Source organism: Lissotriton helveticus, chromosome 7 (genome assembly GCF_964261635.1).
Source record: "Lissotriton helveticus chromosome 7, aLisHel1.1, whole genome shotgun sequence".
NCBI lineage: Eukaryota > Metazoa > Chordata > Amphibia > Caudata > Salamandridae > Lissotriton > Lissotriton helveticus.
Window position 1 is genome coordinate 1,797,439,304 of NC_136068.1, and position 23,173 is coordinate 1,797,462,476.

The window sequence follows — 23,173 nt, forward strand, 5'->3', positions numbered from 1 at the left end:
CCGTCGCTTTGTGAAGGGGTATGGCACTATAGTAGCGCCCCTCACGGAGCTCACCTCCAAGAAACAACCTCGACGGGTAGTTTGGACGAAGGCTTGTCAGCAAGCCTTTGAAAAGTTGAAGCAGGCAATGTGTGTAGCACCGGTCCTGAGGGCCCCAGACTTCTCCAAGGAGTTCATTGTCCAAACAGATGCATCAGAACATGGCATTGGGGCAGTGTTATCGCAACTAAATGAAGAGGGCCTGGATCAGCCTGTAGTCTTCCTATCCAGGAGACTGCTTCCCCGGGAACAGAAGTGGAGTGCATTGAGAGGGAAGCTTTTGCGGTGGTGTGGGCTCTGAAGAAGCTGCGGCCATACCTCTTTGGTTCGCACTTCCTGGTTCAGACTGACCACCGACCCCTTCGTTGGCTGATGCAAATGAAGGGGGAAAATCCCAAGCTGTTGAGGTGGTCCATCTCCCTACAGGGAATGGACTTCCGGGTGGAACATCGGCCTGGAGTGGACCACGCCAATGCAGACGGTCTCTCCAGGTATTTCCGCCTTAGTGATGAGGACTCCCAAGGGGTTGGGTAGTTCTCCCCACTGTCAGCTGGGGGGGACGCGTGTTAGACCTGTCTGTTTTTTTTGCGTAGTCCCTCCAATCTATTATTTATTTTGTCCCCTTTTTGCCCTCATACCCTTGATAATTTTTGTCCACTAACTTTTTATAGGTGTTGGTCAAGGGGATAGGTGTTCTTTTTCCCCCTCATAGTTTTTCACCTCAGGCCCAGAGGCCTGTTCTGACAGGAAAAGTTGGAACCACACAAAATGGTGGCTACCAACTGCCTTAACTGCCAAACTCAGAACTTGCCCATAGACCAGTATAGGGCGTTCCAGAACCTTCTGGTCCATTCTGGACCACTGAGGGTCAGCCTATATAAGGCGGAATGCGGGGCAGCCATTTTGTCTACCTGAGAGAGTCAGCTGGAGGACAGGCTATCTTGGAAGGTGGGGGGAGGCTAGTGAAAGGGTTGATCTCCTGGACTGGGAAGCAGCCTAATTAATCCACTTCTCTACTCCTCCTTTGGGATCCTTGTCTTGTCCCCGCTGTGGTTGTTTAAGGGAGACCCTGGGCGCCTGTCTAATTCCTGAAAGAATAGGGAGGTGGACAGGAGAAGGAGACTACAGCACTGTGGGGTGCAGTCCTCTGCCCAGTGAAAAGACTTCTGCTGTGATTCCCTCAAACGGAGGAGGGCTAATCCTTGTGGCCCCCCAGCCTTTTATTCAGTCCTCCATAAAAACCTGCCCTGGTTACAGCGACTGTCCCCTAGCTCAATCACCCCACAGAGTGTCATCTCTCACCTGCTGTGGAGTGAAGCCAATGCCTGGTGAGCTGCCCTGGTTCAGTGGTTGAGCGCCAACTGTGAGGAGCAGCGGGCGCTGAGGGAGCATTGGCCAGGAGAGATCGGGCTGTTCTGCCCCTGTGACAGCGAGGGGGGATCAGCGCCGAGTTGTGGCTGAAGAGGCGATCTGAAGGTGAGGGGTGCCGGATTCCATGAAGCGGCGCTGATATCGCCGTCTGCAGGACCCCGGGGGCACCGGCCACGTCATTGTGTTTAAGCCCAAGGTTTGAAGTCAGTAAGCGCTACCGCGCATGCCCCAGGCGTTCCCACTCCCTTTGGGCAGGAGGGGCCTAGGACCGAGCAGGCCCGGAAGGAGCAGCGTCTTGCCAGCGGAGCCAGCGCGGAGGAAGGCGGGAGCGGAGGTGGGTCTGGAAGCGAGGCGGTGTAGTGTGAACACCTCGCGCATGCCCAGAAGTGTGCGCATCCCAGCCCCGAGTGAAGAAGAGCGTCGGGATCCCTTCGGCGGTTGGACGCGTGTGTAGAGACACCTCTTCCCTGCTCGAGCGCCTCCTGAGAGAGCTGGCGTGAGCGGGAAGGGTGGATGAGCTGAGGAGCTGAGGAGTCTTGCCAGCGCTGGACTCCCAGGAACTGCCGAGTGACTTCCCCTGTGTCTGGTGCTGATAAGCTTCACCGGACGAGTCATCTATAAGTAAGGAGATAAACTGAAGGGGGAAGGCGGCGCTTGAGCCTGCCAGTTGTGGAATTACACTTTGGTGATTTCTCCGTCCACTGTGGTGAATGAGGAGGGGGAGTAGACTTAAAAATCAACCTATCAAGAGTGTGCTGGAAATACTAAAGTTACAAGGAAAGTTACAAGTTCCTCTTAGAGCTTACTGGTGACAGCGTAGAGCTTGGGCATTTTCTTTGCTCTTCACTGTGTATGCCTCACTTTGTGGAAGAGGGACAGATAAGGGAGGTAAAGGTTTAGGCATTGAGGTAAAAACAAAACCAGTGATGTTGGAAACGTATGTAATGAAAGATACTATTGATGTTGATTTCTAATGCCAGTTGACACTGCTAAAAAGATTGCTATTAATTCCATGACATCTGCATTTGCTTATACTGAGTCGTAGTTTTCTCTCCCAAGACTTAAGCGGATTGTTATTTCACCTGATTGATTGTAAAGTACTGAACTGTGGGTTCTAAAGTATAAGAGAACAGAGTATATTGTTTTTATAAACAGGTACTTATTTTCATAACAAATTGGTTTAGTGTCCTTTTTAAGTGTTATTGCGTGGATTTACTGCTGGGTGGTCTGCAACCTTCACACTTGTGCCTCTAGAATTGCATGTCTTACCCCTAGGCCAGGCTACCCTAGGTGACCTGACATCCCAGGTTCCAACAGCAGGCATCAGCGTTTTCATTAAAGTGATGATCCTACCAGGCAATTCTGCAATCAAAGCATAGGGTTTAGCACCTCCTACTTGTGCTGCATCCGCGGCAGTTATAGCAGCCCAATTACCACCTAAAGCTTGGTCTTGGTCCTCCCTACGAATCCAAGCCCATAACACTTGTGGGACTACATTTCCCATCAGCATAGCAATATTGGCCAAATTCATGATACACGCGTCAACAGTCTGGGACAGCTCTTTATAATACCCAGTGGGATTTTTACGAGGGTCCGGTAAAGACTGTTTAAGCGCCAAAACTTCAGATCGTTTCCAGGGAACATGTACCCATATACGCTGGAAATGAGCAGGGACAGGCAGAACATTGCCTGCCTGTGGAACCGCATCTCTCCATACTGGAGGAACTTCTCTCATAGGATAATGTTTCACTTTCTGTCTAACTGCAGGATCAGGGTCAAGAAAAGCCTGGGAAGAAAATAAAGACCTAAAAGTGATAAGTGTTCTTACAGCGTCCTCAACCTCAGAACCCACAATAAATCCTTTATCAAATTTAACCTGTACATATAACAGACCCTGGGGAGCTAAACCCAAATCTGTATCCTCCCATCCTTTGACAAGAGTATCACACATAATATTAAAAACATATCTCTGCCTGGGCGCATCCCACTGGTGAAAGGTGCTCATGATATCGTACACGCTATACTGTGGACCACTCATGATCCATTTGTGAGCAAGACGGTCCAACACAATTCGCTCGTCAGGACCTGGGAGTTGACTACAGGATTGTCTTCAAGAAAGAGCAGGAGTCAGGTAAAAGGCCCAAAGAGGGGGGAGAAAAGGCCAGAAACAGTATCGACCAATCGTTTACTAGCTGTGGGAGAATCTGACAGTAGAACGGGAGACAAGGCGTTAAGCGAAGCAGGAGAGGAGCTGACAGTTACACGAGGAACCGGGGGTAAAGGAGACTGAGGTACAGGAGTCCGAGGGATAGGAGTCGGTGGCAAAGGAGGCGGGGGTGGCAATACTGGAAGGGGCAATTGTGGAAGAGCCGGGACCAATAGCGGAACGACAGGTGGCTGGACAAGTGGTAACAATGGGGGTGCATTAGCACCTTGTACATAGGGCGGAGGCAATCTCAACAAATGGGACAGTAAGGGATCTTCATCAAGATCCTTACTCTGTGGAGAAGTAGGCAACACAGGGTAACATCTATCTATTGCCATATGATGCTGTCTTTCTGAGACTTCCATCGCTTGATCAATCTTACTATCTTTAAACTGCTGGGCAGCCTGTATAATCGTCATACCTTTCTCTTTCTTATCTCTTTTTGCCTGCTTAATTTCTCTCTGTTTGGCTTCCTTACGCCAGAGGCGGAAAGAGTCAAACATTGCCGGCTGGGCTTTTCTTTTGAACAAAATCGTTTCTAGATTATCTAATATGTCAGGCTCAAAGCTACCATTTTGTGGCCACTGCAGAACACCATCTTTCTTTGTGGATCGGATCCATGCCTCGTTAAAGGCAATGGGGCCAACACCATGTTTCGAATAGAGCTCATAAGTGGGAGTTCCAACCGGAGGAATTGGACAAGAGTCCTCCAGTGGGAATCCCTATTACAATCAAGACAACAAAACTTCCTAAAGTTGCTAAGACCAGGCATCCTTAAGTCATGTGGAGCATATCTTAATAGTCGGGACACCGAAGATACCAGGGAGGCATGCGCCAGCAAAAGGGGGGCTTGCGCGAGCTCGTGTGGAATTAAAGGGTGACTGGGGAGCAATCAGAGAGCCCCCGGGGATGGTGAGTTACCTGTGAGTATTGATGAAGGAATAGGCAAGGGGCAGATAATTAATTTAATCGAGATTTTGACCCATGGACTGCAGGCAGGTATGTGTAGCCATACTCTGTGGGGTGATATTCCCGCCAAATGTCTGCCCAACCCAGGGTGGATACCAGTAAGCTCAATTTAGTAGGACACAGTGATGGTTGGTGATCAACACTGCGTTGTTGGTCTAGTGGCCCCATTGTGTCATTCCAGTCACCCCAAGAAGGGTCAAACCCTCAGGAAAATCCCCCAGACTTCAGTGATCTTGTCTATAAACATCGGTCCCAGCAGGGGGCATATATACTGCCTATAGTAATCTGTTGACCATGCAGCATACCTGTGGCAAATAGTAATCTGCACCTGGAATCTGTCCTGTGAGCAATGTGTTGGAACTGGACCCTGCAGTTTATTAGAATAGCCACCCCGTGAGAACCCCTGGTGAACTCCGCATGATAAATGTGATGGAAACCAAATAGAGCTAGACATGGAGCCTTGGTGCCTCGGAGGTGGGTTTCCTGCAAGAGTAGAATATCAGGTGGGGGAGTGACTAGCAGTCAACGAAGATGGCTGCAGCCTAGGACATCTCAGCGATCGACGGCGGTTCTCCCTACCAATCCTGTAATTAATCCAATCGCCTGCCGCAATCTGAGTACAGGAGGTGGCACCGGAACATCCAGAGCACGATAGCTAAAAGTTTAAGCTCTGTACAAACACCTGCTGAGGGCGAAACTGACCTGAATCCCTGCAACTGTGGAAGGTAACGAGAAAGCATAGATCGCTCCGGTGGCCGCCTTGAGCCAGGCTGCACGACGCGGCGTGCAGATCACCGAAGGGGCTGCCCAGACCAGGAACGACTCCCGGGCACCGCCCTCGCTGGATGGTCCGGAGAAAGAGGCAAATAACTGACAGCCCCTCTGGAGCCCAAGCCGAGAGCGCACTCTACTGGTAACGTTGTGTGAAAATACGGACATAGACGGGGACCAGAGGCGGCGTAGGCGGTATACAGAAAGCCCGCGTCCCGTGGCACTACCCTGGACGGCCCGCAACACACATCCAAAGAGTGCCCTAAGTATGAAATATCACACATTGATGTGCGGGCCTATTTGCCCTGAAGTAACGACGCCCATACTGAGGTGGGTAAAATCAACGCAACGTGACCCCGCATTCCCTGGGCCATTAACGCTCCTGCACCCATAGGCCATTAGCGGACAGCCCTACATTCAGAATCGACATATAGGATACTGGCAGCCGCTACACCTAAGGGAGGCAAATTAGTGAATCGAAGAACTGAAGCAGGCCAGGGAGTTAAGGCGACACCAAAAGCGCCTACTAGACTGGCAAGGTGCAGTATAATACGCAGGAGACTCCAGGCAGAGGCAGCGAGAGAGAACTGACACCTAAGCAGGGTTTAGAAATCTCACCCGTGGCAAAACCTGCTTTTGGAGAGGCCGAAGTGGGAACAGAAAAACCAAAAGGCCACGCATGAACAATACTCCCACAGGCAGGCAGCGGCGACTACTGTTCTCCCCCCAGGGAACTAGGTGACAACGCCCAATGTGATAGACATTATGGGAGGATTAGGCCAACGCACGGTGCAAAGCAACAGGCTGGACAGATTACCTATCACAAAGAACATCCGGCCACACCAGAGACACTTGCAGACAGCGGAGATGGCTCACAGACCATGAAACCTAAGGAGGTCACCCTGCAGGACATAATGGCTACCCTACACCAGGTACAAACATCTATTGGCACTATATCCACGGACATTACACTGCTATGCGCTGATTTTTACAAGATGAGTATGAGAATAGCGGAGGTTGAATCTACCACAGCGGCTCTCACCACAGACACAGCGACTCTGCAGCCACAAGCCAGAAAACGAACAGGCACATAAGCAAATGACGGACAAGCTTGATATTCAGGAGGGCCTCTGAAGGAGTAACAACGTACGCCTGGTTGTGGTACCAGAACGTGTGAGGGGACCGGCTCTGGAACTCTTCGTAGAAGACCACATCAAGACTCAACTACAGCCATGTGGGCTATCCAGCTATGTGGAGGGCAGCAGGCATGACGTGGACCAGTGCCACCTGGAGCGCTCACCTCATGTGCCTCGGCCCAGCCCCGATTCCCTCTGATGTGTCTCACTATGACGGCAGAGGCCGGATGGATATCAGCGGGCCTATGCACCACATGCGGCCTGCGCAAGGAGTCGCTGCCTGGATCTGATCACCGGAAACCTTCACAGCGATGATAGCCCAGCAACCGTTGAGTGTTCAGGGCCCCGGCCGTGTTGCCTCTCAGGAAGATCCCGGCCGCACCGTTTCTCAGGCATTTGTGGCTGATGGTGGATTATCGATGGGGGAGGGGCCGGCTCTCACCGTTGCTGGGCCAAGTCCCCTGCTGTCTCCCCCGTGCAGGGGTACAGGGTGTCAGGTCGCCCCCTGCTTCACTGTACCGCTCACATTCGGGCCAGGTCCCGGCCTCCAGCTCCACCCTCCCTTCCAGTGCCCAGGCTGCACTGCACCCTGGGCACCGGAAGGGAGACTCAGTCGGCACCCCGCCTGCATTTGCTCGCCGGACACAACTCCCTCCGTAGCTCGTCTGCCGCCGGCAACGAAAAGCAAGGCTCCTTACTCGGTCAGGGGCACAAGCCTCGCTGATGGAGCACCTCAGAGCAGGATTTTGGCAGGATTAGATCAGATAACCCGGTTAGGCTGCATCTGCCATGATGGCTCTCCAGACCAAGCCCCCGAAAAGCCATCTTTAAGGGATCATGAGGGCTCTTTGAGCCCATCGGACCCACTACAGATTCCCCGGCTGGTTTAAACTCTGACTGCTATCATCATAATTAGGGGTGGGCGGCATTGACGTAGTGCCACTCCGTAAATTTTTAGAAAAATGTGTGGAAAACGAGCGAACGGACAGGCTCCCCGATTTCCCTGGCCTGGCTGGGTTGGGAAGCAGGGTCTGGCCCCGTTGCCTGGGTTTCCGCCAGGGCCTTGGGTTTGGGAGGCCCCGTACTGCGGCCTGCCAAGTGTCCATCTGCCCGGGACAGCAGTCCCTGGTGCAGAGCCCCGGAGACCTGCAAGGGCAGGCGAGAGCCCTATCGCTATGGCTCAGCTCGGGGCGGGCAGATGGGAGTCCTTTCGGTCCTGGCCATCTGGTTGCACCTTTGCCCTTGGCCATCTGGTCGCACGCAATGCTTTCCAATGGGGCAACCAGATGGCCGGGCTGCCCTGGAAGTCCCAATGAGGGCTCATTTGCCTCCATGATCCCAGCCAGGGCTCCAGGAGGTCATGTGCATCCGGCCTGGGGTCCCCTGAGTCTCTCGGTGCGCACTGGTACCCTGAAAGAGGAGTGGATTTCCTCCGGATTAGTAGGGGCAGGGTATGCCAGAACACCACCCCCTGTCCTGGAGGTTCTTTGCCGGGGACCAGATGATCTATGCCTGGACAACACCTCACCTCCATCCAGGGGCACCCTCCTCCGGCCCGCGGCGTGGCAGTGTGCCCGGGACGGGCTCCATGGGTCCCGGGCAGTCCTCCCCCGGGTGTCCGAGCCCGAGAGCTCTGGTGGTCCTCCCTGGGCCTGAGGCCCGAGGCCCAGCCGGGGTCCCCCAGCCCTCCTGGATGCGGATCCCCCCAAGCTCTGCCTGGGCAGGCAGGAGCCCTATCGCGAAGGCTCTTGGTGGGCAGATAGGAGTCCTTTCGGTCCTGTATGCCAAGACAACATGTACCCTCCATCCGGGGGGGCTCTCTCCTCCGGGCCACCGCATGGCAAAGTGCCCGGGACGGGCTCCATGGGTCCCGGGCAGCCCTCCCCCGGATGTCTGGGTCAGAGAGCTCCAGTGGTCCTCCCCGTGCCTGAGGCCCAGACGGGACCCCTGAGCCTTCCTGGATGCAGAGCCCCCGAGCCCTGCGTGGGCAGGCGGGAGCCCTACTGCGAAGGCTCGGGCAGGCAGAGGAAAGTCCTTTCACTACCGGCCATCTGGTCGCACCTTTCCCCTCGGCCATCTGGTTGCACACAAGGCTTTCCAATGGGGCGACCAGATGGCCCAGCTGCCCTGGAAGTTCGCGTGAGGGCTCATTTGCCTCCAAGATCCCAGCCAGAACTCCAGGAGGTCGGGTGCGTCTGGGCCTAGGGTCCTCTGAGTCTCTCAGTCTTCATGGGTTCCCAGAAAGAGGGTTAGCCTTCCTCCAGATTACTAGGGACAAGGTAACCTGGGACCCCTCTCGGCCTAGCGGTCCTCATCTGGCAGCTGGGTGGGCCAGGATGCCTCCACAGCCCTAGGTCTGTCCCTAGGCCTGCTGTGTGGCAGGCTGCCCTTGATGGGGTCCGTTGGGCTCGGGGAGCCTCCCTCTGATGGGATCGGTCTAGGGACCCGGGGAAGGCGGCCTCCCCACTCCAGGCTCCATCCTCGGTCCTGCTGCAAGGCAGGGTGCCTGAATGAGGTCCAGCAGGCCTGGGGATGCTTCCCCGGCCTGCTGCCCCACGAAAGGCCCGGGACAGGGTTCCATCGTGCCCCGGAAGCTTTCCCTTGCTTGGCTGGGTTCTGGGGCTCCCTGCGGCCCAAGGAGGGTGGCCACCCCAAGCTGGGTTCCGTCCTCTGTCCCACGTGTGGCAGGGTGCCTGGGATGGTGTCTGGCGGGCTAAGGCAGGCTTCCCCCGTGCCTCTGGGCCTGGGAGCCCTGTCTGGGTCCAGGGGCCCTGCCGGGCCCTGGGTCAGGTGCTCCGGCCCTGTGACCTGTCCCCCAGCCTGCCGCACTGACAACGGCCCAGGACAGGGTTCCGTTGTGCCCGGGGAGCCTCCCCTTGCTTGGCTGGGTTCAGGAGCTGGGGCCGGGGCCCCTGAGGGCCCTGGGAGGGTGGCCTTCTCACCCCGGGCTCCGTCCTTGGTCCTCTACCGTGGCAGGATGCCAGAGACGGGGCCCGGAGGGCCCGGGGAGACTTCCCCTGTGGCTCTGGGCCTGGAAGCCTCAGCTGGGTGCTGGGGCCCCACCAGGCCCCGGGTCAGGTGCTCCGGCCCTGGGCCCGGTCCTCCGGCCTGCTGCTCTTCCTCCAAAGGCCTGGGATGGGGTTCCGTTGTGCCTGGGGAGCCACCCCTTGCTTGGCTGGGTTTAAGAGGTCCGACCGGGGCACCTGAGAGGGCGGTCTCCCCATCCTGGGCTCTGTCCTCAGCCTTGCTGCGTGGCAGGGTGCCCGGATGGTGTCCGGTGGACCCAGAGAGGCTTCCCATGCACCTCTGGGCCTGGGAGCCCCGGCTGGGTCCAGGGGCCCACCAGGCCCCGGGTTGGGTGCTCCGGCCCTGGGCCCCATCCTCCGGCCTGCCGCTCTGTCAAAGGCCTAGGACGGGGTTCCGTTGTGTCTGGGGAGCCTCCCCTTGCTTGTCTGGGTTCAGGAGCTCCGGCCTGGGCCCATGAGGGCACTGGGTAGGGTGGACTCCCCATTGTGGGCTCTGTCCTCGGTTTTGTTGTGTGGCACGGTGCCTGGGAAGGTGTCCGGCAGGCCCGGGGAGGCGTCCCCAGTGTCTATGGGCCTGGGAGACCCGGCTGGGTCCAGGGAACCGTCGGGCCACGGGTTGGGTGCTCCGACCCTTGGCCCTGTCCCCGGCCTGCTGCTCCACCAAGGGCCCAGAATAGGGATCTGTTGGTCCTGTGCAGGCTTCCCTTGCTTGTCAAGGTGTCCGCGGGTCCCTTGCGATGGTCCTTTTTCTCTGAGTTTGCTCAGTCAGATCTCCGTGAGGTCCGGCGATGCTGAGACGAGGGAAGGCACCTGCCTATCAGCCCCTACCCGATGGTCCTTTTTCCCTGAGTCTGCTTTCCCCAGGAGCAGGTAGGGACGCTAAGACAGCATACCCCCTGCGCAGGGTGGCCTGCCAGGAAATGCCCCAGCCGTAATCTGATCAATTGGGAACTCTTGGTCCATTTAGGGATGGACTGCTTGGCCAGCCTCAGTTGTTGTTTTGAGCAAAGCGCTTCCATCCCACATGGACCATCTGACTCGAGGGCCTGCCGCCTGGTGGGAGACCCTACCCAGCAGAGTGATGGCCGAGTGGCCCCAGCAGCTAGTGCCCCCCATGGTCTGACCTGAGCAGGAGGGTTCTGGTGGCGCCAGGCCCTTGGATGCTGCTGTCCAGCAGGTCCGAAGACCCCGCGCACCACGCCATCACCCCTCAATGCCCAGCACATTTCCACAGAAGCTCGGAAAGACTGTTCAGAGGGGTGCCGCAGAGGGGAGGAGCATGAGCGTGCGTGATAGGACCCGAAAGATGGTGAACTATGCCTGGGCAGGGCAAAGCCAGAGGAAATTCTGGTGGAGGTCCGTAGTGGTCCTTACATGCAAATCGGTCATCCGACTTGGGTATAGGGGCCAAAGACGAATTGAACCAACTAGTAGCTGGTTCCCTCGGGATAGCTGGCGCTCGGAGCCCCCAGTTTTATCTGTTAAAGCGAATGATTAGAGGTCTTGGGGCCGAAACGATCTCAACCTATTCTCTAACTTTAAATGGGTAAGAAGCCCGGCTCGCTGGAGTGGAGCCGGGGATTGAAAGTGAGTGCCTAGTGGGCAACTTTTGGTAAGCAGAACTGGCGCTGCAGGATAAACTGAACGCTGGGCTAAGGTGCCCGATGCCGATGCTCATCAGACCCCAGAAAAGGTGTTGGTTGATATAGACAGCAGGACGGTGGCCATGGAAGTCGGAATCCGCTAAGGAGTATGTAACAACTCACTTGCCGATTCAACTAGCCCTGAAAATGGATGGCGCTGGATGGTCGGGCCCATACCCGGCCATCGGCGGCACTGAGAGCTGCGGGGGCTAAGCCGCGAGGATTAGGAGGGCCGCTGCGGTGCGCATGGGAGCAGTGGGGCGAGGGCCCGAGTGGAGCAGTTGCAGATCTTGGTGGTGCTAGCACATATTCAAATGAGAACTTTGAAGACTGAAGTGGAGAAGGGTTCCATGTGAACAGCAGTTGAACATGGATCAGTCGGTCCTAAGAGATGGGCGCCCACCATTCGGAAAAGACGGGTGATGGCCTCCGTTGCCCTTGGCCAATTAAAAAGGAGTCTGGTTCAGACCCTGGAACCCAGAGTGGTGGAGTCGGGCCCCCTTGCAGCATCCATTACGGTAAAACAAACGATCCCGGAGAAGCCGGCGGGAGCCCCGGGGAGAGTTTTCTTTTCTCACGCCGGGCCATACCCATATCCGCAGCAGGTCTCCAAGGTGAACAGCCTCTGGCATGTTGGAACAATGCAGGTAAGGGAAGTCGACAAGTCAGATCCATAACTTTGGGATAGGGATTGGCTCTAAGGGCTGGTCGGTCAGGCTGGGGCGCGAAGGGGGGCTGGGTGCTCTCTGCGGCTGGACGAGGTGCCTCCCTCCGGGGCGGCGGCGATTCTGGACGCGAGCCGACCCCTTCCTGTGGATTGCCCCAGCTGCGGTGGTCGCCTCTCTCCGTGCCCCCTCCGAGGGGGGGCGGGCCGGATTCTGCCTCGGCCGGCGACTAGCAGCTGACTTAGAACTGGTATGGACCGGGGGAATCCGACTGTTTAATTAAAACAAATCAATGTAAAGGCCTGAGGCGGGTGTTGACGCGATGTGATTTCTGCCCAGCACTCTGAATGTCAAATTGAAGAAATTCAATGAAGCATGGGTAAACAGTGGGAGTAGCCTCTGTAGTGCCAGACTCTGCGTAGAGAAGTCTATAGAGACAGGCCAAACAAGGATCTATCATGGCAGCGAGCGTGATAGTGAGAAATGGCAAAGCAAGCAAACCCAATTCCAGATGGGGTAGTTCCTGGAGGATAAAAACCCCATTAAGATGGAGTAAGGAGGTGCTGTCTTTCCCAGAAATCATTAACCTCCTCACCGAATTTGACAAACCAGCACCCGCTTCAAATAATGCAACAAGCAACAACGATTCAGATCACGATATAGGCCTTAGTTCACCCTCTGTAGCAGAAGAAGACACAACAGTAGACCTCAGCAAATCCATCGAGTTTGTGGCTTCCTCAGCCAAGAATGACATTGGTACAACAAACTTTGAAAATGTTCTCAATGTGTACGAGGTCAGAAAAGATGTAATAACAAAGAAAAATTACTTCACAAAAAAGTCATTTATTGGAAATACCCAAACAAAAAATATAAATGTGACTTTTGTGGAGACATAATGGGAACTTTTAAAGAACTGAGAAAATATGTCTCCAACAAGCACAAAGGCTTCTATCTTAAAACGTACTGCTCAAAATGTGACAAAGAAGCCGAATACCACAATATTGCATGCCATTATGCCAATGTAAAGGAAGACCTCAAAAAGGAGAGCTGCCATTCCTGTGCAGCTTCTGTGACCTCAGATTTGGAACCAAGATTGGTGTTTCTCAACATGCTCGGCATGCACATCCAATAGCGCAAAATGAGGCTTGACTAGCAACTCTAGAAAGCAGCAAACGGGTAAACTTATAGTCACAGGAAGAGAAACTACTACTAGCAGAATTGGAAAAAGTATATGAAAACAAGAAGAATATTAATGCGCTGATGGTTCCACATTTTGACAATAAAAACAGAAAACAAATTGCAGAAAAAAGAAGAGATAGAAGAGATAAAAGCAAAAAATCGGCAAAAGATGTACTGCGAGCATCAAATGTTTCTGAAAATGACTCTTGCGATGAACCAGAGGTTACAGGGGAAGTAACAACAGAAAAGCGCATAGACATTATCAATCGCAAACATGCGCAAAATATCAAGAACTTTGATGAACTGGAAGATAGAATTACAGAAATCGAGAAGTACACCCAAAACGTAGAGCAACGCGATGCTGCTATGGATCTGATGGATGAGGTAGTGACTTATATCTCAGAAAACACCACTGGTATAAGTCCTGCACCAGCAAGTGTACCAACAAATGAACCAGCAAGTGAACTCAATAATGAGCCCATGAACTCTGCTCAAGATGAGAACCAAAATGCCCCAGAAGGGAACAAGATTGTAGGAGAGTAGGGTCTGCTTCCTATGGTCACCCCCACTTTCTGATGTCATTTTCTGGTTTTTCGACCTTAGTGTGGCTGTGGGCCTGCTAATCATACCCACAGCCCAGCTGGTCTCTCTCTAAATTGATAACATGGACTTTAGATACATACCAAAGGTAAGCCCATCTGCGCTCGTCCGCGCCGAGGTAGCGCCATGGGCCAGTTATGCTGCCCGCCCTGGCCTCTATCTTGAACGGCCTCCTTCAGGGAGCTTCTACACGAGGGAGTCGCTCATTGAAATAGGCAAGCTACACGCGGATAAGGGAACCCTCTCCCTGTCACCTACATCGCACCCATGAGCCGATTTTTTGTGTGACGATTTATTAAAGTGTGGGCTTCTCAATGTCAGGTCTTTACCTAAACATAGTATTGAAATCCAACTCATGATTGAGACTCACGAATTGGACATTCTTTTCATGACTGAAACTTGGACCCGTCCTGACTGTTTGGTTGACCCTGGATTTGCGTGTCCTCCGGGGTTTAAATTCCTTCATACCCCGCGGCCTACTGGGAGAGGCGGGGGAGTAGGAGTTATTTTTAGAGCCTCCTGCTGCATTAAGGCCCTTACTTTAGACCTTACCCTGGGCACTGAGCTGTTAGGATTATCATTACAGACTCATTCCGGTAAGAATATCACTGTGGTAGTGTGCTATCGCCCACCTGGGTCTTTTAGCCTTCAGCAGCAACAGGCACTACTAACTACCCTCACTAACATCGCCTTCTCCCATCATAAGCTCCTCATCCTCGGCGATTTCAATCTTTGGTACAACGGGTCCCTTGACTCGGGTCTCAGGAACTTAGTTCAAGCCTGTGACAGTTTTGGTCTCTCTCAATTTGTCACTGAAGCCACCCATACTGCTGGTCATCTCCTAGACTTGATCTTCGCTGCCCCGGACTTGGTGGCGATGGGGGAAACCCTAGCTATGGACTGGACTGACCACTTACTCGTTAAATTTTTTATACATACGAGCAGTGGACTTCACAAAGCCCCCGTGCTGTCTAGACAAATTAAGTGCAGAGATTGGAGGGCCCTCACTCGCAGGCACCTTACCGGTGAGGTGTTCCAATCGGTGCAACTCTTCAGTGAGAAGTTGAGCATTGATGAAAATTACTCCTCTCTCTGCACTAGAATCATCACGGTCCTTGATGACCTTGTCCCTTTAAAAACACGTAGCTGTAGAGGCAAAGACTCTGCCCCTTGGTATAATGACGAACTAAAAAACTTAAAGCTAGGATGCAAACAAGCCGAGAGAAGGTGGAGACGCGACTATAGTTACACCTCAAAAGAGCTCTGGAAGACCAAGGTCTCTACCTATAAGAGCCTGATTAAAAAATCCAAAGCTGAATACTACTCCTCACTAATATGCAACACTACCAACAATTCCAGGAGTATTTTTAACATTCTAAACAGCGTCACTAATCCGGAGTGCGCCAAGAATACGATTGTCCCGTCCCAAGATCTTTGCGACTATCTTGCTACATTTTTTAAGGAAAAAATCGAGCTTATCCTTAAAGACCTGGACATGCCTCCTGAGTGTATCCCTCCACCTGTCCTGAGCTCTGTCACTCCGGCAGAACGACCGACCGATCTCGTCTCGGAGGCTAGTGAACTGCTATACACGTTCCCTCCTTTTACCTATGAGGCCTTCACTGAGGTAGCTAGAGGGATCGTTTCCGGCTCTCCTTTGGATCCGGTGCCTCCCAAGATTTGGAAGGAATTTGAGGACGAACTGTTCTGTCCCCTTCAACAAATCTGCAACCAATCCTTGGTTACTGGCACTGTCCCAACCCATTGGAAACAGGCGCTAGTCTCTCCTCTGTTAAAGAAGCCCTCTTTAGACCCTGACTGCTCTAAGAACTATCGGCCGATCTCCTTGCTGCCTTTCCCCACTAAGATAGTTGAGCATTTGGTAAGTAACACCCTCTCTAACCATCTCGAACGCCATCTATTACTGGATGGGGACCAATTTGGCTTTCGGCCGGCTCATGGGACCGAAACAGCCCTCATCACCGCTATGGATGAGCTTCAAAGGCGTGCAGACAGAAGACAGGCAGCATTCTTGATCCTGCTCGACATGTCTGCCGCCTTTGACACGGTGAACCATAAGATCCTAATGCAGCGGTTATGGGAGGCAGGAGTGAGAGACACCGCGCTGCTCTGGTTCCATTCTTTTTTGAAGGATAGGCAGCAGGCAGTCTCTATGCCACCGTTCCAGTAAGCCTTTTCCCTGGTATCACATGGAGTCCCTCAGGGCTCTGCTATCAGCCCCATTCTTTTTAATATTTATCTTAGACCTCTGATCTCTCTTATCAAAAGCTTTGGCATCAAAATTGTGAATTATGCCGATGACACGCAGATGATTCTCTCCCTGGAAGGAGAGGACTCTACTTCCTTGGAGGTCTTACATAATTGTCTGCGTGAAACGTCTAGGTGGCTGAAGGACAACTCCCTTCAGTTTAATGCAGGAAAGACGGAGGTGCTTTTCAGTGCTAGTACTAGGATTCCTCAACCTTTTCCATCTAATTTTTGGCCCCCGGAATCGAGGACTTCGGTACGGCCAGTAGAATCTGTTCGGAATCTAGGGGTCATGTTGGACCAGAGGCTTAGCATGGAAACGCATGTTCAAAAAACGTCTGCCTGCTGCTTTGCCATCCTTCGCTCTCTAAGGAAAGTCCTGCCCCTCCTACCTACTTGTGCCCGTGCTCAAGTGGTTAGTTGTACCATCCTTAGCAGGTTGGACTATTGTAACGCCCTCCTGCTTGGGTCCCCTGAGTTCCTGCTGGACCGCCTCCAGAGGGTCCAATCAGCGGCTGCTAAACTGGCCCTGGGGCTTCCGAGAAGTTCTCATGGAGCATCCGCATTGGCAAAGTTGCACTGGCTTCCTATACGGCAGAGGATCCAGTTTAAGGCCCTCTGTATAGTGTTTAGGGCTCTCCATGGAGCTGGCCCAGCTACTTTGCAATCTAAATTTGCCTGGTATTCCCCCACTAGACAGCTTTGATCTTCCGACGCTAAACTGGTAGTTGTTCCCAGATTCAGGAAGGTTAGAGCCGGTGGCAGATCCTTTGAAGTGACTGCCGCCAGACTATGGAACACTCTTCCCATCGAGATTAGGCATATTCGTAAACTCCTCCCGTTCAGAAGGAGGATAAAAAACTTGGCTATTCCCCTGCTAGTTCGCTTCTCTTCGGTCTCTTTATCTCTTAGCGCCAGGATGCCTGCAATGGTGATAGTTGCGCTTTACAAATGCTTAAAATAAATAATAATAAATAATAATAATAATTGTGTCACCTTGGTGAGACCCTGTATTGTGTACCATAGGTAAACAGGGCATAGGTGTATCCAAGGCCTACCAGGGGCTGCAGCATGTATTATGCCACCCCTGGCTGCCCATAAAAACTGACACCACAGGCTGATCACTCAGCTTGGGTAAGGTGGTGTAATCACCCCTTACTTAGATATAGTATACCTATATATAGAGACACATATGCACCTATAAGTCACTCCTACGGTAGGTCTCGACAATCCTGGAGGAAGAGTGCTTGGTTTTTTGTGAGAGGGTGCCCTAGCATGAGCTGAGCCCTTCTACAGCTTTCGGAACCATCTCCTTATAGCTGTTCTATGATATAGCCATACCATATACTCTTAAGTGCATTATAATCTTCGCGGTTAATGCTAACTTGGTTTGGCTTTATCAAAACATGTCATGTAAGGTGTAAAATACTTTGGAATACTACCTCCCGCCAATCCTGGCTGCAAGGGTAGCATTCCACCCTTCTAGACGGAAACGACATGTATGTTACTGCTTTACCCGGTTAAAGTTAAACAGAGCCTCAGCATCACAAAATGGATGCTGCTGCCACAGACACGAGTCTGACCTCCTGCTGCTGGACAAAACTCCGGCAAGGGAGGCCTGGACAATAGGTTTCCTGCCCCCAGACAGCCTGTAGTGTATTGGGGCAGGGTGGGTTGACACTGCCTGGGGTACACAAGGTGCTCCATGCATAGCCCGGTTCAAACCAGTTGCTGGGGCACTCCAGCCCTGCTCTGGTGTGAAACTGGACAAAGGGAAAGGGGTGTAACCACCCCCTTCCCAGGTCCACCCATAGGAGGGACCTAGCAGGTAATCCAGCCCATTTTCTTAGTATAAAGATAGGTGCTGTGTCCCCAGGACTTTAGATTATCCTGGAACAAAACTCTGATATGAAACTCTTGGACCTTCGACATTCTATTTTGACTAGAAGACTGAAGACATCTCCCTTGTGGTCAAGGAGTGACCACCCTGTGCAAACAGGCACCACCAGTGATTTGCCAGTCTGCTTTGTTGAGGCTCCAGCCAGAACCCGAAGACTCAGCGACACAGGAACTGGACTTCCAGACTTCTCTGAGACCCGTGGCGGACACGAAAGACGTGGGACTGGACAACTTGGATATCCTGCATTTTGCTAACTGCATCGACTCCTGAGGTAACTCGCAGTTGTGCATTGGGATACGGGAAACCCCAGACTCGAGCGCCATTTGCACCGAAGCTCAGTCCTCCTCACACTCCACGAGTGCTGCGTGGGGCCTGCTCTTGTATTTCACCTTGACGCGTCTTCCCGGTTGCTAGCCTGCTGGCTAGTGAGCCCCCTGAAGACATTCCTTTGAAACCAAACTGCTTTCTTGGTTTTTCCAGGATTGCTTCAGCTTCCCTTAGAAGGAGAAGCTCTTTAGACCTTGCTGGTCTGCCCCGAAGCCAATCATCACTTCCTGCGTGGATTGCGGTTGCCAAGGCTTGTTGGGTCTAGTCTGGATACCGACACCGCAGTCAACTAGATCCGTTGTGGGACCAGTAGCGGTCGGCAGTAGGAGTTTCGGCAGGGTGGTGACGTAGGGAGGGGGAGGGGCAGGGTGGGGGATAGTAATGTATGGATTACGGAGTTTTACAGGTAAGTAAACATTTAAATAAATAAAAAGAATTTCGATGCACGCACTGCATCACCGAATTTCGTTGCGTGCACTGCATCACATTTGGTGATGCAGTGCGTGCAACGAAATTCGTTTTATTTATTTAAATGTTTACTTACCTGTAAAACTCCGTAATCCATACATTACTACCCCCCCCCCACTCTGCCCCTCCCCCTGCCCACATCATCGCCCTGCCGAAACTCCTACTGACGACCGCTACTGTGTGGGACAGCTCGAATCCAGCTCCTGGTTGTCATTGACACCTCCTGGTCCTCTTGGCTGCAGAGACAAGCTTCACCTCTTCACCTGAGATCGTTGCGACATCGCCTGGTTCCTTCCTGGTCACTGGCTAGTGACCTATACTCTGTCCCCTCTGCTTTCAGGTTCTTCAGTTCCTCGATCCACCCTTGGATCCACCTGGACACTTTTCCTCTGGTCGCCTGCAGCATTTCTTTGCAGATCTCTCTGGAAAACATCGACCAAACCCGACACCAAAAAGCACCTATGCACCCGGCTTCCCTGGGTGAGGTAACACGAGTACTCCAGTGCTCCCGTGGGTCTTGACTCTCGAAGTGTCCTAGTCTAAAGGAGTTTTGTCGTAGTCTATCCGGAAGTGCCCTAAAACAGTAACTTTGTAACTTCTTCGTTCTCCATTATAAGTCAATGGTAACTCGCGGCTGTGTTTAGACACTGCACGCGTCCCCCGTGGGTCTCATACTTCCTAACCTTGGGTAGTCTAGTGTAGCCCCAGTGATTCCCTAGGACCTAGGCCTATTCACTATTTCTGAAGTGGTTCTTATACCACTTACTTAGTATATGGTTTGTGAGGCCCCAAGGGCAAAACTATATTTGTGCAACTTATCGTATGCTAATTGAGTAACTTATGATGTATCTCAAACTCTTACCTCATAAAGAGTACAGAGGGGTTGTGTTAGAAATAAATACATATATATTTGATTTATACCTTGTGTGGTGTCCTTTCATTTGGTATTCAAGGTATTAAAATTGGTAAAACAGCTGGCTTCACAAGCTCTCTGAAGTTTAAACCTAAGACTGCTGGTCCATGCTACCACTAGGATAGCTTGTCTATAAGGTTGACTAAACAACCACCATCAATAAGGGTCATTTAGACTGGTGCAAGATGACAACTAGAATAGTGGACATCATATGCCAGGCTAACTTATCACAAAGATAACAAAAAAAGACAAGACAAACTAAAGGCTTAATCGGACGCACAAGAAAAATTATGCCAAAGCAAAGGGCAGCTATAAAGAATACTAGGCAATGTTTAAAAAAGACCAAAAGAAAATTGCCACGATTATCACTGATGGGGCAGAAGATGGCACTTGCCAAATCAGTGCTGACGAAATTTTTCAATACTACAAAATTTTTCAATACTACAAAAACATAATTGAGAAAGAAAACAAGAAAAACCCTAAATTCATGCCGATTGATCGGAAACCAGAGGATTACGAAATTAGAAATCTATGTAAAGAAATATCACTGCTCAAAATAATTTATGCCTTCGAGGACTCCGATTTAAAGAAAGAAGTGGGGCCTGATAAGATTGGTCTGAATGACTTGTACAAAATTCACAGCAGGCAACCAAGACTGCTGCAAAACACATAAGATGATGGACGGAATGTTGCGTGCTTTGCAGTACAACCTATTTGGGAAGGGTATGCTCAGACGTGGGTCCCATGCCCACTAAGCCACTGGATTCAAGCTATTCTGGCTGAAGACGGCTGATAGCCAGAAACCGGTCCTAGGATGCTTGATTCCGGTCCAGGGAAGACATGGCTTGGCAGTTCGGGCTGGACTGTTCCCATGAGGCATGTGGGTAAAGACTGATTTGCATATGGCCATGTCTGAACTGGGTTGGCTTGGTGAGCAAAATAACGATGGATTAAACCCAGATCTGTGACTGGGGGTGTATGTTTTGCCATTGTGCAACATTCCGTCCATCATCTTGTGTGTTTTAACCAAGACTGCTGCCCAGAATCTTATCGTCTTGGTTGTTAATGAGAAGAGTACCAGAAAGTATCAAAAAGAACCAATCAATTTTGATACCCAAGAATGTACCGATTAGTGAACTTAAAAAAATCAGTAACTGGCGTCCGATTACCATCAGAACTGCATTCATGAAGTTATTCGCAAAAATAATAACTAAAAGTCACTCATTAGCAGTAGTGTTCATAGATATCTCAAAAGCATTCGACTCTGTCAGCCATGGTTACATTATACAGAGTCTTCCAAGTAACAGAGTTCCATCATGCATCAGAGACATAATAAAAGACTTGTACACTGACTCAACAACATTTGTCAAGGGAAAGAACAACAAAGCAACTCCTGAAATAACAATGAAATCTGGGGTTAAACAAGGTGACTCTTTATCCCCACTACTATTTAATATTGCCATGGGTCCTCTGGTCTGTGATCTGCAGAAAAAACGGAAAGGGCTTCACATTCGGATCAGATGGTATTATTGAGCAAATCACCGCTCTCGCCTTTGCCAATGACATCGCAGTACTGAGCAGCACATAAACATAACAAAACATTTGTAAAGCGCGCTACATATCCATGAGGGTCTCAAGGCACGGGGGGTGGGTGGGGGCTGCTACTGATCGAAGAGCCAGGTCTTGAGAAGTCTTCTAGAGGTCGGCAGGTCCTGGGTCTGTCGTAGGTTGGTGGGGAGAGTTTTCCAGGTCATGGCGGCGAGGTGGGAGAATGATCAGCCGCCGGAGGTGGTTTTCCTGATGCGAGGAACTGTGACAAGGTTGGCGGAGCAGAGGCTGCGGGTGGGGGTGTAGAAGCGGAGTCAGTCATTGAGGTATACCGGCATGGTGTTGTGGAGGGCCTTGTGTGCGTGGATGAGGAGCTTGAAGGGGATCCTCTTGTCGATGGGGAGCCAGTGCAGGTCTCTCAGGAGGGGTGTGATGTGGCTGCGTCGTGAGACGCCGAGGATTAGTCATGCCGCGGAATTCGGGATGCATTGTAACCGTCTCCGGAGCTTGGTTGTTGTTCCTGCGTAGAGGGCATTCCCGTAGTCCAGTCTGCTGGTGACGAGTGAATGGGTGCCGGTCTTTCTCGTGTCGGAGGGGATCCATTTGAAGATTCTGCAGAGCATTCGGAGGGTGTTGAAGCAGGATGCGGTGATGGCGTTGACTTGCTTGGTCATGGAGAGGGTGGAGTCAAGGATGATATCCAGGTTGCGTGCGTGTATGGTGGGTTCTGGGGGTGTTCCTAGCGAAGTGGCCACCAGGAGTCGTCCCAGGCTGAGGGGGTGGAGCCGATAATGAGAACCTCCGTCTTGTCTGAGTTCAGCTTCAGTTTGCTCTCCTTCATCCATTCGGCGACGGCCTTAATTCCTTTGTGGAGATTGTCTCTGGCGGTGTGGGGGTTTTCGGTGAGGGATATGATCAGCTGGGTGTCGTCAGCGTAAGAGATGATGTTGAGGTTATGTCGTTGTGTGACGTGGACAAGCGGTGCCATGTAGATATTGAACAGCATCAGGCTGAGGGAGGATCCCTGTGGGACGCCGCAGATGATGTCGGTGGTCTTGGAGCGGAAGGGTGGGATGCGGACGCTCTGGGTTCTGCCACAGAGGAAGGATGTGGTCCATGCCAGGGCCTTCTCTTGGATTCCGGCGTCGTGGAGGCGTGCAGTTAGGATGCGGTGTTCAGAAAGTTTGGGTAACCCAATAAATCCTTGTAGGCTTGGGCAGTTAATAGTATCAGGGAAAATTGTCTACAAGGGATTTTGTTTATAAATACTTTAGTAGTTATTATCAACCTAAGTCAGGGTGTTTGTCTAATAATCAAACAACAAGGTGCTCACAGAGCTACAACGATAAATTAAATTCAAGGGTCAGAATAAAAATGGAAAATAAGCACACAAAATCCTTTTTGTATGAAAATATATCATCTGTATTCAGTTGCTCAAGATTTGATCATTGCGGATAATTTGAACAAAACATAAGCAAATACATGTCATGAAAAGATGTGTAAATACATTAAACAAATCAAGTCACAACTAAAACATCAACTCCAAAGTGTATGTTAAAGTGACTCCATAATACATATTGAGAGATGTCATTTATTGAGGACAGAAGTTCCTGAGGAGATGATGTGTAAGTCGACGTTTCGGTCTTTCAAGCAGTGATTTGTAAGACCTTCATCAGGACAAGAATGGAAATTTGCCAAGGAAGCCCCTGGGATGTAGAAGAAGTACTGCTGTGTTGAGTGAGATGTTTCAATTAAAATCACGTAACTACAGCATCTCTAGTTATCTTGAAAATGATTTATTTCAGATTCACAGACTCCACACACAATGAGGAGGGTCTTGAGATGTAATAACAAGCCGTCTGTTCGTATTATTGAATACAGCTCTCAAGTACACGAAAAACGTTCCGGTCGGTATCGTAGTCACTCCTGCGACTACGCTACCGACTGGAACATTTTTCGTGTACTTGAGAGCTGTATTCAATAATACAAACACTTGTGTACTTGAGAGCTGAGAGCTGTATCGGTCGTGGGGGTGGTGTCGGCGGTGGATGTGGGGGTGTCAAAGTTGAAGCTGTCGTGGATGTCGGTGAACTTGCGGTGAAAGAAGGTGGCCAGTGAATCGCACAGGGCTTGCGAAGGTGGGA

The 23,173-nt window shown here is 51.7% G+C and overlaps 1 protein-coding gene and 1 pseudogene across 4 annotated transcripts in view; one reads left to right on the plus strand and one right to left on the minus strand.

Moving 5' to 3' along the window:
- Window positions 1–23,173, minus strand: part of LOC144770775 (phospholipase A2 inhibitor and Ly6/PLAUR domain-containing protein-like) — a 1,602,193-nt gene that overhangs the window by 21,528 nt on the left and 1,557,492 nt on the right. The window lies entirely within an intron of this gene.
- LOC144771079 (28S ribosomal RNA) lies at window positions 10,734–11,791 on the plus strand (annotated as a pseudogene).